This window comes from Microcaecilia unicolor, chromosome 8, assembly GCF_901765095.1.
Source record: "Microcaecilia unicolor chromosome 8, aMicUni1.1, whole genome shotgun sequence".
NCBI lineage: Eukaryota > Metazoa > Chordata > Amphibia > Gymnophiona > Siphonopidae > Microcaecilia > Microcaecilia unicolor.
This window is the reverse complement of record NC_044038.1, coordinates 130,521,948-130,539,508: the sequence shown is the minus strand read 5'-3', so window position 1 is coordinate 130,539,508 and position 17,561 is coordinate 130,521,948. Positions and strand designations below refer to the sequence as shown.

General features: G+C 48.0%; 1 protein-coding gene and 1 long non-coding RNA gene across 2 annotated transcripts in view; one reads left to right on the top strand and one right to left on the bottom strand.

The window, feature by feature from the left end:
- SIL1 (SIL1 nucleotide exchange factor) overlaps positions 1–17,561 on the top strand; it is a 696,897-nt gene that overhangs the window by 76,388 nt on the left and 602,948 nt on the right. The window lies entirely within an intron of this gene.
- LOC115476564 lies at positions 1,403–12,620 on the bottom strand. The gene is made up of 3 exons (XR_003943199.1): positions 12,538–12,620; positions 12,317–12,323; positions 1,403–1,414 (listed from the first exon to the last, which is right to left on the bottom strand). It is a non-coding gene; the product is annotated as an uncharacterized LOC115476564 (long non-coding RNA).

Genomic DNA, 17,561 nt, shown 5'->3' with positions numbered 1-17,561 from the left:
GAGAGAGCCTGAAAAATATTGAAGAAAGCAAAGAAAAAGGAGACAAAAATGACAAATGGCACAGAAGAGTTAAGCGAAAACAAAGGAAAGCAGAATCACAGACTGGGACCAATATGGAAAGAAAAACAGTCACCAGACAACAAAGGTAGAAAAAAATCATTTTATTTTCATTTTATTGTTTGTAATATGTCCAATTTGAGAATTTACATTGGCTGTCTTATTTTGCACTGGGTATACTGGAGCTGTAAGAGCTTACAGAGATTATTTATCATGAAAAAAAATCACGTTATTTTTTTCTCCTATAGTACTATAATATTTTCAATGATGTCTGTTTATATGCGCCATGGCTGGTATAGGGGGTGTGGTTAATGTGGGTGTGGCTATCATAGGGGTGGAGCCATATGTGGTGACCCCGCCCATAATGAGTACCGGCACCTTTTTTTCTACAAAAAAAGCACTGAGAAAAGCACTTACTACTACTACTTAACATTTCTAGAGCGCTACTAGGGTTATGTAGCGCTGTACAGTTTAACAAAGAAGGACAGTCCCTGCTCGAAGGAGCTTACAATCTAAAGGACGAAATGTCAAGTTGGGGCAGTCAAGATTTCCTGAATAGAGGTGTAGTGGTTAGGTGCCGAAGGCGTCATTGAAGAGGTGGGCTTTGAGCAAGGATTTGAAGATGGGCAGGGAGGGGGCCTGGTGTATGGGCTCAGGGAGTTTGTGGTCAACACCACCAGTGACCATATTATAAGTGCGTTTGAATATCAGCCTTTAATAGTTTCATAGATTTGTTTTCTTTTGTTTCTTATGAGCATGCTATATTTAGTTCATCTGCAGAATCATTCTGTAAATGTATATATTTCTTCTGTAGTTTGAGAACAACAGTACTGATTGCTGATTAAATCAATGAATATTAGTCAGAGTTGCAAAGATAGCAGTAATGCTTCTGCCATTTACATGTTTTTGCAAGTAATGATTTTGAAAATTTGTCCCTGCCCAACATACAGTGCTACTCCCCAGATTCATACTTTTCTTTCTTCTTTTGATCACAGGCTGCAACCAGTTTACACTCCTGGGATAGACAGTGTGTGATTGCTTTTAGCCACTGTTTCAAAACAATCAGATTGTGCTTGTAGGCCTGCAAAAAAGTCCTTTAAAGATCCCGACAGTTTTACTGTAGTAATTAGGTCAAGTGCGCCAGCCGGAAGAGCTTTATTTGTTGACTGAAATCTTTTGCAAAACAATGTTCGAAATACAGGTAAAGAAAAACATCATCCAGCCTGTTTTCATACATAGAAATTGAGGATCATACTCCTGATTTGGGTCACTGTCAAGTTTATACAGGGATTTAGTATATTGTTATTCTGCCAAGTGGTTTTCTTTTAATAACGTAAGGATCTTCTATCAGACAGAGCTTTTAGTATATCCATGTTCTTATTGTCAAATATATCCAGTCCTGCAGCGACAATGTGCCAGTGTAGGCTGGCTTAGTGGCACAGCACTGCCATTCAGTCCTGGAGCTGAGTTTTCTATGTCCTTGGCTATTTGGGACTGATTATGCTGTAGAGGCGATGTCTGTGGCCCTTGGGGCTGGGAGAAGGAGCCATTGCTTAAGGGGGACACATAGGACTAGGTCCAGTAAATAGCGCAGAAAAAATTGTGCATCAAGCACTGTTCTATAAAGGGTATATGCATGTTATAGAATAGCCCTTAATCCAACCTAACCTGAATTTTGTAATGGCAATTATGCGTGTAATCGCTGTTCTTAGAATATCATTGTTAGTCCGCAGTTATGTGTCTAACTGTAGGCATGACCGCTTACATTAGCTCAGTGATCTTTGTAACTGCTTCTGACTAACTGCTCTCAGGGTCCCTTTTACTAAAGGATTAGTGCACGGCAACAGGCTTTCCACATGCCAATCTGGATCTGCTGCCACCCCCAGTGTGTGTCATTCCCTGCTCTACAAAAAATATTTTCTATTTTGTAGCGCTGGTGCTTACCTGGTAGTAATCGCTGCCCAAGCCCTTACTGCCACTTCAATGAGTGGCGGTAAGTGCTCCTCCTCCCCCGCCACAAAATTGTCGCACGGTAAGTGGTTCGCTTACCTCACAGCCTTTTATTTTCCAGAAAAAAAGGCAGCCTTTTACCCACTGCGGTAATAGGGGGCCTCAGTGCGCATCAAAAACACGCACTGATGCTAGCAAGCCACTTTTTACTGCAGCTTAGTAAAAGAACCCCTCAGTTAGGCGTTTAACTGCTAGTATTTTATAACCCGTGTGCATAAGTGCTAGGCACGCCCCTGACCTGCCTATGTTTCTCCCAGATCCACGTCCCCTTGCAGTTGGGTGCTGTATATTTTGCATGCACAATTTGTAGGATGCTAAGGGCAGATAAGGGCCAAATGGCCCATCCAGTCTACCCTTCCTCAGTAACTGCTAACTTCTCCTTTTCCTAAGGGCTCTCATGTGCCTGTCCTATGCTTACTTAAATTCTGACAATCTTCGTCTCCATTCCACACATCCACCACCCTTTCCATGAAAGAGTATTTTCTTAGATTGCTCCTAAGACTATTTCCTCGTAACTTCATCCTATGCCCTCTCATTCCAGAGTTTTCCTTCATTTGAAGTAGAGGAGTGTGGTAGCCGTGTTAGTCCACTCTTAAGGTTATCAATAGAAATCAAACAAAATAAAACATGGAAAAGAAAATAAGATGATACCTTTTTTATTGGACATAACTTAATACATTTCTTGATTAGCTTTCGAAGGTTGCCCTTCTTCGTCAGATCGGAAATAAGCAAATGTGCTAGCTGACAGTGTATATAAGTGAAAACATTCAAGCATTACTATGACAGACAGGGTGGGAGGAGGGGGGTGGGTAGGAAGTATGCATGGGGACATCAAAGCATATCATTGATATTCTAACAGGGTGGGTGTGGATAGGTGAGGGGAGGGTGATCAACAGAGACATACAGCTTTATGGTTTATAATGGGCTAGGTTTATCAACAGAGACATACAGCTTTATGGTTTATAATGGGCTAGGAACCCCAGATCCACACGCAGACACCTTAAAACCCTGACTGAATCCTTCAAACAGAAGGGCTACAACCCCAAAATAATCTCCAAGAATATTGCCTCCTCCCTCAAAACACCCAGGGAGAATCTGCTACAGTACAAAAAGAAAAAATCCACAGACAGAATCCCGCTTGTAGTGACATACAATCCAGAGCTGGAAAAACTGAGGAAAATCATAAGAGATCTACAACCTATACTCCAGGAGGATGAATTACTGAAAGAGATATTCCCATCCCCACCAGTACTGGCCTTCCGACAGCCACCCAATTTAAAACACAAGCTAATCAGAAGTAAACTTCCTTCACAGACTGAAAAGGAACAGAAGGGCACACTTCCCTGTAATTTATCCAGTTGCAAACTATGCCAAAATATTTCACAGGACCCCAAAGTCATCCACAAAGGAAAGATATTCAACATAAAGGGATCTTTCACTTGCTCATCTTCCAATGTGGTATATATCATTCAGTGTAAAAAATGTAACGAAGGATGCTATATTGGAGAAACAGGCCAGATGCTTAAGACAAGATTCAATTTACATAGACATCATATGAACAATACTGGTGCCAGCAGGGTTCCCACGCCTGTTGGTCAACATTTTACAGGACCAGGACACTGTACCAGTGATTTCACAGTGAGAATCCTCAAAGGTAACTTTAAAACCATACAAGAACGTAAGACCTTTGAAATCAGAATGATTGAAGACCTTCATTTGAAAAAAGCTCGCCTCCTGTACATTAATGCCACTGAGGTATTTAAACATCTCTATCATATCCCCTCTCTTCCGCCTCTCTTCCAGCGTTTACATGTTGAGGTTCATGAGCCTGTCCTTATATGTTTTATGACAGAGACCACTTACCAATTTAGTAGCTGCCTTCTGAACCGACTCCTTCCTGTTTATATCTTGATTTAGGCGCAGTCTCCAGAATTGCACAAAGTACTCTAAATGGGGCCTCACCAGAGACCTATACAAGGGCATTATCACCTCTTTTTTTTTTTTTTTTCCCTGCTGGTCATCCCTCTCCTTTTGCACCCAAGCATCCTTCTGGCTTTGACCATCGCCTTATCTACCTGTTTGGTCACCTTAAGGTCATCAGACACAATCACCCCCAAATACTGCTCTTCTTTTGTACATGGAAACAATTCATCCCCTATATTGTACAGTGCCCTTGAATTCTTGTAACCCAAGTGTATGACCCTGCATTTCTTAGCTTTAAATCTTGGCAATTATCAGACCATTCTTCAAGCTTCTCTAAATCCTACTTCCAGGGCCGGCGCAACCCAATAAGTTGGGGTAAGCATCGCAGGGGGCGCCGGCCTTCAAGGGTGCCACTGTACCTTACTGGACTTAAGTTCAATTGTGACCTTTCCATTCCGCGGCACCGCTGTCTGCTGCTGCTGTCGTTAAGATGCTGAATGAGTTTGCTGATGCCCCACCTGCCGCCGATGCTGACCCCCCGCCTACCGCCGATACTGATGCCCTGCCTGCCATAGATCCTTCTCTTCAATCTTCCAGTCCCTTGGCCCGTCTTCTCCTGTGAGCCAGTTTCTGCTGCAGGAGGAGGGGACACGGGTCACTTGCACGGCAGCCAGCAAGAAGGAGTTGGACCAGGACCTGGAGTTACTGAGTAAACTATTTAATGTGGTAAACATGCCCCGGTGGCTGGACCAGGTGACTAGTTAAAGCTTAAAGGTTTTACTGGTCTTATAATTATATTTTAAGCATTGGGGGGGGGGGGGGGTTGGAAATAAATGTGATGTGCCCCTATGAAAGGAGAGTTTAAATTTATTTCCATTAATTTCAACACCACATGTGGCTTTGAAGCAGCGGCAGTGTTGGCAACAGGGGGGGGGAGAAATGTGATTTTATGTCATGTGCCCCAATGAAAGGAGTGTTTATATTTACTTCCATTTAATTTCAATATGTTCTATCATCTTTATAGAACTGTGCAGAAAAATAAGCACAAAATACAGAGTTTATAACTGCTGTTTCTCCGAGGACAAGCAGGCTGCTTGTTCTCACGACTGGCCCCCACCAACCAGAAGAAAAGTCTTGTGGGAGGTACCGCTCGCGGGGCACGCCCACCGCGCATGCGCTGCCGTCTTCCCGCCCGTGTGCGACCGCTCCCGCTCAGTTTCTGTTTTTTCGCACTGGAGAGAGACGCAGTTTCGTCCCTCTCCTTGTCAGCCCCGGAAAACCGTTTTGCGGCCTTGTCCGCTATTTCTGTGTATGCGTGTTCGCGTTACTGTTTTTTCGTTGTGTTTAAAAAAAAAAAATAGTAGAGAAGTCTCCCCGTCGAGTGCGTTTCTCCCTTTATTTTCGCCGTCGTCGCGGCCTTGTATCCCTTTTTGTTGTGGCCTTTTTACTGCCACCATCGACGGTTTTGACCTCGCTGACGCGATTTTTCCGTCAATGTCCTCGAAGGTCCTGAGCGAATTTAAAAAGTGTGGTCGGTGCGGCCGGCAAATCTTGCAGTCTGATACTCACGCTTGGTGCCTCCAGTGCCTTGGGCCAGAGCATAATTCCAAAGCATGCACCTTTGACGGACATCGGAAGAAGCTTGCCAAGAAGCACCGTCATTGGTCGCCCACGGCGCATGGGACTGGCAGCTCAGGGGCATCGAGAGACTCGGCCCCTAAAAAGCGCCAACGCCGGGAGGAGCGCTCCCCCTCTATTGAAGAGGTGTCGATGCGCAGGTCGTCGGGCACCCCGGTACCGTCTCCTGGACCTGGACAGCTTCGAGTACCGACGCCTACACCAGCTCCCCAGCCTCTCCCGACAGCGGCCCTGGATGAGTTTCTCCGAGCCATCCTCCCAGGTATCCTGGACGGGCTGTTGCGCCAGGCCCTACTGGCACTGGGGGGTGCTTGCGCCCGCGGTACCGCTGTTGAAAGCGCCGGCTGGCTCTGTCCCTGTGATACGGTCTTCGACACCGGTACCGCTTGCGGCGCCGGTCTCGACCGCCACTCAGGTGGAATCCCCGTCGACGTCGATGGAGGGAGCTTCGTCTCCGCCGGCGCGGGAATCCACCTCTCGGCACCATCATCGAGGACGTGGTTCCTCGGAGTTGAGACGGGCCCGGTTGCGGACTGAGATCAGAGAGCTCATGTCCAACACCGAGGAGGAGGCCTCGTGGGGGGAGGAGGAGGATCCCAGATATTTCTCCTCCGAGGAGTCTGCTGGTCTTCCCTCCGACCCCACGCCTTCACCGGAGAGGAAGCTCTCGTTTCCAGAGAGCCTCTCCTTTGCCTCCTTTGTCCGGGACATGTCTGTGAGCATTCCCTTCCCAGTGGTCACCGTGGATGAGCCGAGGGCCGAGATGCTCGAGGTCCTCGACTATCCATCACTACCTAGAGAGTCTTCCACGGTACCGTTGTACAATGTCCTAAAGGAGACGCTGCTTCGGAACTGGTTGAAACCCCTATCTAATCCCACCATCCCCAATAAAGCAGAGTCCCAGTATTGAGTCCACACTGCGGCCCCAGTTGCCACTTGACTCAGCAGTCGTGGACTCTGCTCTCAAGAGAGCCAAGAGTTCGAGGGATACCGCCTCGGCGCCCCCGGGGCTGGAGTATCACACTCTGGACTCGTTTGGGAGGAAGGCCTATCATTCTTCCATGCTCGTGACCAAGATCCAATCATACCAGCTCTACACGAGCATCCACATGTGGAACAATGTGCAGCAACTGGCGGACCTGGTTGACAAGCTCCCACTGGAGCAGGCCAGGCCCTTTCAGGAGGTGGTCAGGCAGCTGAAGGCGTGTCGCAAATTCCTGTCCAGGAGTATTTATGACACTTGTGATATGGCATCCAGAGCTGATGCGCAGGCTGTCCTGGCTGCGTGCCTCTGACCTAGACAACCGGATGCAGCAGCGCCTGGCGGATGTCCCTTGCCAGGGGGATAATGTTTTCGGTGAGAAGGTCGAGCAGTTGGTTGAGCAACTGCACCAGCGGGAAACCGCTCTCGACAATCTCTCCCACCGGGCGCCTTCAGCATCCACCTCCACAGGTGAACGTTTTTCCCGGGCCCGGCGGTCTGCACCCTATGCCTACAGCAAGCGTAGGTACAACCAGCCGGCCCGAAGTCCTTCTCAGGCACAGGGCCAGCTCCAGTGTGCTCATTCCCATCAACAGCGTGCGACCAAGCAGACCCCTGCAGCTCCACAGCAAAAGCAGGGGACGGGCTTTTGACTGGATCCATGGGAGCATAGCCGCCATAAACGTGCCCGTGCCGGACGGCCTGCCGGTCGGGGGGAGGTTGACATTTTTTCACCAAAGGTGGCCTCTCATAACCTCCGACCAGTGGGTTCTCCAAATAGTGCGGTGCGGGTACACCCTGAATTTGATCTCCACTCCGCCAAATTGCCCACCGGGAGCTCAATCCTTCAGCTCCCACCACAGGCAGGTACTTGCACAGGAACTCTCCGCCCTTCTCAGCGCCAGTGCGTTGAGCCCGTGCCACCCGGGCAGGAGGGGCAGGGATTCTATTCCAGGTACTTCCTTGTGGAAAAGAAAACAGGGGGGATGCACCCCATCCTAGACCTGAGAGGCCTGAACAAATATCTGGTTCGAGAAAAGTTCAGGATGCTTTCTTTGGGCACCCTTCTTTCCCTGATTCAGAAAGACGACTGGCTTTGCTTCCTGGATTTAAAGGATGCTTATACTCACATCCCGATACTGCCAGCTCACAGACAGTATCTACGATCCCGTCTGGGAACACGGCACTTCCAGTATTGTGTGCTGCCCTTTGGGCTCGCCTCTGCACCACGGGTATTCATGAAGTGCCTCATAGTGGTTGCGACGTACCTTCGCAAGCTGGGGGTGCATGTGTTCCCATATCTCGACGATTGGCTGGTGAAGAGCACCTCGGAGGCAGGAGCTCTTCGGTCCATGCAGTGCACTATTCAACTTCTGGACTTGCTGGGGTTTATAATAAATTACCCGAAGTCCCATCTCCAGCCAGTCCAATCTCTCAAATTCATAGGGGCTCTGCTGAATTCACAGACGGCTCATGCCTGTCTTCCCGAGGTGAGGGCTCAGAACCTTCTGTCTCTCGCCTCCCAGGCCAGAACATCCCAGCAGATCACAGCTCGGCAGATGTTGAGACTCCTGGGCCATATGGCCTCTACAGTCCATGTGACTCCCATGGCTCGTCTTCACATGAGATCAGCTCAATGGACACTAGCTTCCAAGTGGTGCCAGGCCACCGGGAATCTAGAAGATGCCATCCGCCTGCCCATCAGTTGCCGCAGTTCGCTGCGCTGGTGGACGATTCGGACCAATTTGACCTTGGGACGCCCGTTTCAAATTCCTCAGCCGAAAAAAGTGCTGACAACAGATGCATCTCTCCTGGGGTGGGGGGCCCATCTCGATGGGCTTCACACCCAAGGGGTGTGGTCCCTCCAGGAAGCAGGTCTTCAGATCAACCTCCTGGCGCTCCGAGCAGTCTGGAACGCGCTGAAGGCTTCCAAATTCGGACAGACAATCAGGTTGCAATGTACTACATCAACAGGCAGGGGGCACTGGATCTCGCCCCTGTGTCAGGAGGCCGTCGGGATGTGGCGCTGGGCATGCCAGCACGGTATGCTTCTCCAAGCCACGTACCTGGTAAGCGTAAACAACAGTCTGGCCGACAGGTTGAGCAGACTCATGCAACCGCACGAGTTGTCGCTCCATTCCAGGGTGGTACTCAAGATCATCCGAGAGTGGGGCACTCCCTTGGTGGACCTTTTCGCCTCCCAGACCAATCACAAGCTGCCTCAGTTCTGTTCCAGACTACAGGCACACGGCAGACTAGCGTCAGATGCCTTTCTCCTACATTGGGGGACAAGCCTCCTGTATGCGTATCCTCCCATACCTTTGGTGGGGAAGACCTTATTGAAGCTCAAGCAAGACCGCGGCACAATGATTCTGATCGTGCCCTTTTGGCCCCATCATATCTGGTTCCCTCTTCTTCTGGAGTTATCCTCCGAGGAACCGTGGAGATTGGAGTGTTTTCCAACCCTCATCTCGCAGAACGAGGGAGCGCTTCTGCACCCCAACCTTCAGACTCTGGCTCTCACGGCCTGGATGTTGAGGGCGTAGATTTTGCTTCTTTGGGTCTCTCTGAGGATGTCTCTCGCGTCTTGCTTACTTCCAGGAAGGATCCCACTAAGAAGAGTTACTTTTTTAAGTGGAGGAGGTTTGTCTTCTGGTGTGAGGGCAAGGCCCTAGAACCTCGCTTTTGTCCTGCACGGACCCTGCTTGAATACCTTCTACACCTATCGGAGTCTGTTCTCAAGACCAACTCATTAAGGAACCACCTTAGTGCGATTAGTGCTTACCATCATCATGTAGAGGGTAAGCCCATCTCTGGACAGCCTTTAGTCGTTCGATTGATGAGAGGTTTGCTTTTGTCAAAGCCCCCTGTCAAGCCTCCTACAGTGTCATGGGATTGCAACGTCGTCCTCACCCAGCTGATGAAACCTCCTTTTGAGCCACTGAACTCCTGCCATCTGAAGTACTTGACCAGGAAAGTCATTTTCTTGGTGGCAGTTACTTCAGCTCGTAGAGTCAGTGAGCTTCAAGCCCTGGTAGCTCAAGCTCCTTATACAAAATTCCATCATAACAGAGTAGACCTCCGCACTCACCCTAAGTTCCTGCCGAAGGTGGTGTCGGAGTTCCATCTTAACCAGTCAATTTTCTTGCCAACATTCTTTCCCCGTCCTCATACCCGCCCTGCTGAACGTCAGTTGCACACATTGGACTGCAAAAGAGCATTGGCCTTATACCTGGAGCGGACACAGCCCTACAGACAGTCCGCCCAATTGTTTGTTTCTTTTGACCCCAATAGGAAGGGGGTCGCTGTCGGGAAATGCACCATCTCCAATTGGCTAGCAGATTGCATTTCTTTCACTTACGCCCAGGCTGGGCTGACTCTTGAGGGTCATGTCATGGTTCATAGTGTTAGAGCCATGGCAGCGTCAGCCACTATTGAAGAGATTTGCAAAGCTGCGACGTGGTCATCAGTCCACACATTCACATCACATTACTGCCTGCAGCAGGATACCCAATGCGACAGTCGGTTTGGGCAGTCAGTGCTGCAGAATCTGTTCGGGGTTTAAATCCAACTCCACCCTCCTGGACCCGGTTTTATTCTGTTCAGGCTGCACTCCCAGTTAGTTGTTCTTCGTAGGTCAATTTCTGTTATGTCCTCGCCGTTGCGAGGCCCAATTGACCCTATTTGTTGTTTTGAGTGAGCCTGGGAGCTAGGGATAACCCAGTCGTGAGAACAAGCAGCCTGCTTGTCCTCGGAGAAAGCGAATGATACATACCTGTAGCAGGTGTTCTCCGAGGACAGCAGGCTGATTGTTCTCACCTTCCCTCCCTCCTCCCCTTTGGAGTTGCGTTTTTTCTCATTCCTTTGCTTGTCATTTAACTGAGCGGGAGCGGCCACGCACGGGCGGGAAGACGGCCGCGCATGGGCAGTGGGCATGCCCCATATGCGGTACCTCCTGTGAGATTTTTCTTCCGGTTGGTGGGGGCTGCCGTGGATGTCTACCCAGTCATGAGAACAATCAGCCTGCTGTCCTTGGAGAACACCTGCTACAGGTATGTATCATTCGCTTTCTACTAGGTACAATAATTTTTAAGCTGTTGTAGCGATATTCAGTTTTTTTTTATTTCATAGTATTTATATCTACATATGGGAAGATTTCAAATAATCGAAAAAGCTTTGAAATAAGTAAAAAAAAAAAAATATATATATATATATATACGTGTGTGTGTGTGTATATATATATATATATATATATATATATATATATATATATAATCTCCTATATAATAATTTGCATCTCCAATGTGCTACGTCTGGATGCCTGGGTTCGTAACACAATTCCCATTGGTCCGCCCTCGTGTCTGAACGTGATGACGTCAGAGGGCGGACCAGTGAGAGGGAAGGGAAACCAGCACCAGCCAGCCACAGAACATTGGAGGTGAGGATACAATCGTGGGAGAATCGCCCCCCTCCCTCCCCCCCTGTCCTCTGAGTTCCAGGCCCCCCTCCCTCCCTCCCTCCCTCCCTCCCTCTCCTCTCCCTCCCCTCCGAGTTCCATATCCCCCTCTCCTCCGAGTTCCAGACCCCCGTGCCTCCCTCCCTCCCTCTCTCTCTCACCTCCGAGTGGCAGCCTGACCTGCGTTGCCCGCCCTCTTCTCCCAGTCCTCCGCCTGCCCCTCGCCTTCCTGCGTGCCTCCCAGAATTTAAACGTTCTTACCTCGGGGTCCGGCGGCAGCAGTGAAAGGCGAGCAGGCACGGCGCTTCAGCCTGCCTTCCCTTCTGTCTCTGCTCTGCCTCTGGTCCCGCCCTTCTGGAAACAGGAAATGAGGGCGGGACCAGAGGCAGAGCTGAGACAAAAGGGAAGGCAGGCTGAAGCGCCGTGCCTGCTTGCTTTTCACTGCTGCTGCCGGACCCCGAGGTAAGAACTTTTAAATTCTGGACGGCCTCACCATGATTGCTATTAAGAATGATATATGTGGCAAGTTAGATGAATGATTTAATTGCTAATTTCGTGAACATGAAAACACGAAAAGCGAAGTAGTTGTAACCTTTTGTAAACCCTCTATTTGTTCAGAGATGCTACTATTTAATTAAATAACAAAGTTAATAGAGGTATTTTGAGAGGGGGTGTGTGTGACCTACAATTTATATTAACGAGGGCGCCAGTTTATTTTATTTATTTATTTGTTACATTTGTATCCCACATTTCCCCCTCTATTTGTAGGCTGAATGTAGCTTACATAGTTATAGATTCACAGGAGGGTGCCAGAACCCCTTGCACCGGCCCTGCCTTCTTCAAGCCATCCACACCCTCCAGGTTGTCCACCCTACTATGGAGTTTGGTATCATCTGCAAAGAGACAAACCTTACCAGACAGGCCTTCTGCAATATCACTCACAAAGATATTAAAAAGAACCAGCTCGAGGATCGATCCCTGCGGTACACCACTGATAACATCCCTTTCCTCGCAGCAAGCTCCATTTACCACTACCCTCTGTCTCCTCCCATTTAACCAGTTTTTAACTCAGTCATCCACTTTAGGTCCCATACCAAGGGCACGTAGTTTATTAATTAGTTACCTGTGTGAAACTGTCAAAGGCTTTTCTAAAATCCAAGTACACCACATCTAGCGCCCCTCCCACGTCCAATTGTTTGGTCACCCAGTAAAAGAAATCAGTCAGATTTGTCTGACACGACCTCTGACACGACCTGCCTCTAGTGAAGCCATGCTGCCTTGGGTCCTGCAGGCCATTTGATTTGAGAAGCCTCATGATCCTCCGCTTTAGAAGCGTTTCCATTAGTTTACTTATCACCGAGGTCAGACTGACAGGTCTGTAATTCCCAGTCTCCTCCTTATTTCCGATCTTGTGCGGAGGGACCACTCCAGACTCTAAGGAAGCATTGAAGAGGTCTGACAGTGTAGTCACCAGAACATCTCCGAGTTCCTTGATTACCCTCGGATGTATCCTATCAGGCCCCATTGCTTTGTCCACTTTTAGTTTAGCTAGCTCCTCACAAACACAGTCTTGTGAGAATTTGTTCTGGTTTACCATCCATCCATCCATCTCCATTAGCATTTGTTTTCTGCAATCCTACCCCTTCCTTTCATCCATGAACACAGAACAGAAGTAATTGTTAAACAGTTCAGCTTTATCCTTATCAGCTTCTTCATATTGCTCCCCCTCAGCTTTGAGCCTCACAATGCCATTATGGCACTTCTCCTGTCACTTATATATCTGAAAAATCTATTTTCCCCCAATTTTACAGTGTCAGTTATCTCTCCTTTCATTTGCCTCTTCGCTCTCTTGACAGCTTTTCCTTTTTCTGAGTCCTCTTGTAACTTGTGAAGGCTAATCTTCTTTCCCTTATCTTTACAGCTACTACATTCGAGAACCAGAGTGGCCTTTTCCTCTTATTTTTATGTAATTTTCTAACAAAAATTTGTCACCTTTAAGATGGTTCTTTTCAGTTTATCCCACTTCTATTCTACTTCCTTCAGCTATTCTCATCCAACTAACTCTTCCTTGAGAAATTCCCCCATCTCGGCAAAGTTAGTTCTTTTGAAATCTAGGACCTCCTCCGTCTTAATATTGGACCACACCATTCGGTGATCACTAGATGCCAAATGGTCTCCCACCATAACATCAGAAACATTGTCTCCATTTGTAAGCACCAGGTCTAGAATAGCTCCTTCCCGTTTTGGTTCCATTACCCACTTCTGAAATAATTCATCATGTAGAGAATTCAAGATTCCTTTGCATTCTGAGAAGTTCTGAGAGAAGAGGAGATTTCTTTGGTAAGTGAACACCTGGAGTATTGTGTTCAGTTTTGGAGGCCGTATCTTGTTAAGGATGTAAAAAGAATTGAAGCGGTGCAAAGAAAAGCTATGAGAATGGTATGGGATTTGCGTTACAAGACGTATGAGGAGAGACTTGCTGAACTAAACATGTATACTCTGGAGGAAAGGAGAAACAGGGGTGATATGATACAGACGTTCAAATATTTGAAAGGTATTAATCTGCAAACGAACCTTTTCCGGAGATGGGAAGGTGGTAGAACGAGAGGACATGAAATGAGATTGAAGGGGGGCAGACTCAAGAAAAATGTCAGGAAGTATTTTTTCACGGAGAGAGTAGTGGATGCTTGGAATGCCCTTCCGCGGGAGGTGGTGGAAATGAAAACGGTAACGGAATTCAAACATGCGTGGGATAAGCATAAAGGAATCCTGTGCCGAAGGAATGGATCCTCAGGAGCTTAGTCAAGATCGGGAGGCGGGGCTGGTGGTTGGAAGGCGGGGATAGGGCTGGGCAGACTTATACGGTCTGTACCAGAGCCGGTGGTGGGAAGCGGGACTGGTGGTTGGGAGGCGGGGATAGTGCTGGACAGACTTGTACGGTTTGTGCCAGAGCCGGTGGTTGGGAGGCAGGGCTGGTGGTGGGGAGGTGAGGATAGTGCTGGGCAGACTTACACGGTCTGTGCCTGTGCCAGAGCCGGTGATTGGGAGGTGGGGCTGGTGGTTGGGAGGCGGGGATAGTGCGGGGCAGACTTATACGGTCTGTGCCCTGAAGAGCACAGATACAAATCAAAGTAGGGTATACACAAAAAGCAGCAAATATGAGTTATCTTGTTGGGCAGACTGGATGGATCGTGCAGGTCTTTTTTTTGCCGTCATCTACTATGTTACTATGTTACTTTGTGCTTGAAGATTGGGGTTTAAAGGAGGAATTGTAGGTTAGTGATAGGCAGAATAAAAATATAAAAAAGCAAGTTTTAACAACTAATCTCCATAGTCTTTTCCCCTTAGTTTTAAACTTGAACTTTGTACCACAGCATTAACAGCCTCTAGCAGGCACTGCAGGATCTAGTTTAGTCTTCCCACCCACCCCCTCAACACCCACCCACCCCTAGGACAACTCTTTATTTATAGTCAGTTATTGTAATTAGGGTAACAAGCAAGGAGTGCTCTTACAGAGTTGTAAATACATTTATTTGCCATCTAAGAAGGAAACACTAAATAAATCACACAATATACTATATAAACTCAGACATTTTTAGATTAGGCTAATATCCTTAATACTTTAGCAAGTTTTAAATTATTGAAAAACTCAAAAATACTAAGATGGAGTCAGCAATCCAGCAGCGAGAGGGGTGCTATCCAGTCTTTTGCATTGAGTGTCACGTGTATGATTATCTCCCAGTTGGTGAGATGTCATATGTGTGTGCCTGATGCAAAGAGCTCCTAGCTCTCAGATAACTTGTCCGTTCTCTTGATGCTAGAGTAGCAGACTTGGTGGAGCTGAGGAAGACAGAGAGGTACATAGAGGAGACCTACAGGGATGTTGTAGAGAAGTTCCATCTCCAGTCTGGTAGCCCCTGTGCTACCTTGAAGGAAGGAGGTCTCCTAGAAGGAGAACACCACCCCGGTGAAGTAGGAAGCACTCGTGTAGCCAGGACTTGCCCACCAGGGGATGTACTATCCTCTCGCACCTAGGATATGTCTCCAAGTTCTGCCCAGGAGGGAAGGGTTAGGACAGCTGTTGTAGTTGGTGATACGATCATTAAGCATATAGATAGCTGGGTGGCTGGTGGACTTGAGGATCGCCTAGTGACTTGCCTGCCTGGTGTGAAGGTGGCAGACCTCATGCGTCACCTAGATAAAATTTTAGATAGTGCTGGGTAGGAGCCGGCTGTCTTGGTACATGTGGGTACCAATGACATAGGAAAATGTGGGTGAGAGGTTCTTGAAGCCAAATTTAGGCTCTTAGGTAGAAAGCTCAAATCCAGAACCTCTAGGGTAGCATTTTCTGAAGTGCTACCTGTTCCATGCACAGGGCCCAAGAGACAGGCAGATCTCTGGAGTCTCAATGCGTGGATGAGATGAATGGTGCAGGGAGGAGAATTTTAGATTTGTTAGGAACTGGGCAACATTCTGAGGAAGGGGGAGCCTATTCCGAAAGGATGGGCTCCATCTTAACCAGAGTGGAACCAGGCCGCTGGCATTGGCATTTAAAAAGGAGATAGAACAGCTTTTAAACTAGAAACTGGGGGAAGGCTGACAGTCGCTCAGAAGCGCATGGTTCGGAATAAGGTATCTTTCAAAGGTATCACCAAAACAGGGAAGATAGGGTATCCCGATAGTGAGGTTGCAAAAGAGACCTTAGTGTAGATCAGGTGTTGTCAGACCTGTGAGTTCTTGTAGAGCGCTGCCGAGCCCGGTACTCGGACCAGGTTCTGTTTGGCGGCCAGATAACCCCAGGTTTCACCTGCACTGACCGCCATTTCCCAGAGTTTGAGCCCCTAGGTGCGGGCAGCCTGCAGGGCTTACGAGGTGGAGCAGGAAGCGGGGTGATGAACGTGACGGCCAGACAGGCAGCAGGCAATAGAGTGATCCAGGTACAGGCAAGGTCAGTAGGCAAGCAGCAGGTACGAGAGTAATCCAGGTACAGGCAAGGTCAGTAGGCAGGCAGCAGACACGAGAGTAATCCAGGTACAGGCAACGTCAGTAGGCAGGCAGCAGACACGAGAGTAATCAGGTACAGGCAAGGTCAGTAGGCAGGCAGCAGACACGAGAGTAATCCAGGTACAGGCAACGTCAGTAGGCAGGCAGCAGACACGAGAGTAATCCAGGTACAGGCAACGTCAGTAGGCAGGCAGCAGACACAAGAGTAATCCAGGTACAGGCAGAGTCGGCAATGAAGAACAAAGTAAAGGAGAATCACACTACTGAGCAAGTAACACCTACCAAAGTAGAAGCCGAAGCAAGGAGTCTAGGGAGAGCTCAGCTAATAAAGTGCTGGCATCTGACATCAGCAAGGAGAAGGGGCACAGCCATAGGACAAGAGCAGGGGAAGGAGGAACCGGAAGCCAGGCAGAGGAAGAGCAGACCCAGGTGGGTGGAAGCAAAGCAATCAAGGAGCCTGGAAGCCAGGCAGAGAGAGCCAGAGCCAGGTGCATGGAAGCAACACAATCAAGGAGCCTGCAGCCATAGAAGAACTACACACACATGGCTCAGGGCTGTGCCAGTCAAGTGTACGTGTCGACCGGACCCTGACCAGCCCAAGGACGCCGCTTGCGTTGAGGTAGGGGACATGACAGGTGTCCTAAAATAAAAATCAGACAAAAGATTGCAAATTAATACTGCCAAGTACTGAGCATGATGTAAATAGGAACAAGTTTGAAATGTCTATATGTTAATGCCAGGAGCCTAAGAAATAAGATGGGAGAGTTAGAATATATTGCAATAAATGAAAATTTAGATATAATAGGCATCTCTGAGTCCTGGTGCAATGAGGATAACCAGTGGGACACTGTCATAACGGGGTACAAATTATATCGTAGTGATAGGGTGGATCGAATTGGTGGAGGGGTAGCATTGTCTATTAAGGAGAGCCTTGAATCAAATAGATTAAAAATTCTGCAGGAAACAAAACACATCTTGGAATCCCTATGGATTGACATTCCATTTGTAAAGGGGAAAAGGATAGTTATAGGAGTGTACTACCGTCCGCCTGACCAGGATGAACAGACGGATGTAGAAATATTAAAGGAAATTAGGGAAGCAAACAAACTGGGCAACACAAAAATAATGGGTGATTTCAATTACCCCAATATTGACTGGGTAAATGTAACATCAGCGCATTCTATGGAGGTAAAAGTCCTTGAGGAAATCAAGGACTGCTTTATGGAGCAGCTGGTACAGGAGCCGACGAGAGAAGGAAAAATTCTAGACCTAGTCCTTAGTGGAGCGCATGATCTGGTGTGGGAGGTAATGGTGCTGGGGCCGCTTGATAACAGTGATCACAATATGATCAAATTTGATATTAGCTTTAAAGTATACACAGGAAATCAGATATGTTAGCGTTTAACTTTAAAAAAGGAGACTATGATAAAATGAGAAGAACGGTAAAAAAAGAACTTACAGGAGAGGCTTCGAGGGTCAAACATTTACATC